At 32.9% G+C, this 1952-nt stretch overlaps 1 pseudogene; it reads right to left on the bottom strand.

Annotated features, from left to right (window-relative positions):
* Positions 1 to 1181: 1181 nt before the first annotated feature.
* The window catches only part of LOC112692445, a 1828-nt pseudogene continuing 1057 nt past the window's right edge, over positions 1182 to 1952 (bottom strand).

The following is a 1952-nucleotide window of genomic DNA, read 5'->3' as shown; positions in this document are numbered from 1 at the left end:
TTGGGGCATTCAGCGAATGCACAAATACATTAGTACGTAGGCTTTGATTAAATATTCATGTGTTTTTAATTAATGATGTGGTATAAAACTATAAATCTCCGAGTCGTTATATGATTTATTTTTAAACACCGAGGTGGTAGTACCCGGAAAACAGTCTGATAATGATGAAGCATAACATTGACTTCTACGTATGAAGCGTGGCGAGGCAAAGTGATCAAAGTGCCAAAATTTTAGTTTTGGGCAAATCAATAAAAACTGTCCCATTTTTACATGCGTGGACATACAGATAGCTCCATCTATAATTTTTTTTTTATTTTTGAATTTTTTTAAAAAACATTGAATTTTATACAATTTAATCAGAATTTCCATACTGTATTGTAAAAATAAACCGCGTTTAAATATATTGATTTCCCATGGAGATATTAAGAGTAATATCGGACTTATGGGACATGTTGTAGATAATATTAACAATATTAAATTTTTGTTCGTTTTTGCCATTTTCGTCAAAAACTGAATCATTTGAGTCATTTTGTGTGCGATTACATTCCTGTGCTATTCTGTTATTATTTATAATTAAAGGTGGTACAGTTTTCTTTTTCTTTTTATCGGGGCTATTAATTGTTGGTGTCATTTTAATTAAGATATGATTCTTAATTAGGGGAATTTAGATAAAAAAGAGTTGGGCCTGGCAATCGGTTGCCACGATGTTGCGTTACTGGTTAGGTGCGTATCTGAATAACTTACCAATACGACAATGAATTATAGATTTATTCTTAATTAATTATTTTACTTTTTTAAGTACCGAAGGGGCCGAAGTCCTTAAGATGTGGTTTTTGTTATTTTCTAATATACGTAAATATAGTGGTTCGTTTGGTATACAATTTAATCTAATCACTTTGTATATAGTAGAGAGATAAATTAAAATTTTCGGATTTGCGAGAAACATGTGCTCACGTCATGACCGTTCAACCGACAATAAAAAAAAATAATAAAGTATAAAAATAATAAATTAGGTATATTTTTTTTATTAAAATATACGTGAGTAAATTCCTTTGTGCATCAATGTTTTCACACCGATATCAGGTATTGAAAAATGTAGGCAGGTACTTCTTTAAAAAAAAAAAAAATTATTTCTGCTTCATATTAAATAAAGCTGAATAAAAAATTTTTTTTTAATTTCATTAAATAATAAAAACTTCTTTTCTTGTATATCGGGCATAATCATTGGACCTCGAGTTAATTATTTCAGGGAGTAAAGATTCCATGAGAAATGTTGTAGCATATGGTTTCATTTTCGATGTCCAAAATTCGAATCTTTGAATATTTTGTCTACTATAAAACTTGAGGTAAATACAGAAAGCAATACGTTTAAATTCGAACATATAAATAATTATTATATTTTAGATTACTGCTATGTAATAGCCAGCTGGCTATGTATACAAAATCAATATCTTATAACCCATAGCGAGTGTTATCAACGAGTATAAAACAAGTACGAAATATTCATCGAACGTTCGTTGTTAATAAGACTATACAAACGGAAACACTGTGAACAGGAAAAGAATAAAAAATAAAAACGATCAAGAAACGAGGAATTTTCGAAATCATCACGCAGGCGTTGTATCGTCGATCACACTCAAGTACTACAGTTGATGATACCACGTCAAAGAATCGCAATGATGAACCGTTCAGAGAGAATTTTGACCACCGATGACGACAGCCAAAAGTGCAGGCTGTTCATGGGCAACCTACCCAAGGTGAAAACGGAAAAAGAGATATTCAACGAAGTAAGCCGCATAACGCGCGGTCATTTGGTGCGTGTGATCACGTATAAGAACTTTGACGACCCTTCGATGCACCGGGGCTTTTGCTTCCTGGACTACGGATCGATGGCCACGGCTTCGAACGCCAAGCGGGCACTGTCGAAGCAGAAGGTGTTCGGGTGCAAGACG

Source organism: Sipha flava, unplaced genomic scaffold (genome assembly GCF_003268045.1).
Source record: "Sipha flava isolate LNK unplaced genomic scaffold, YSA_version1 73_pilon_pilon, whole genome shotgun sequence".
Classification (NCBI taxonomy): Eukaryota; Metazoa; Arthropoda; class Insecta; order Hemiptera; family Aphididae; genus Sipha; species Sipha flava.
Note: the sequence above shows the minus strand (reverse complement) of the source record. Positions and strands in the feature narration are given on the sequence as shown.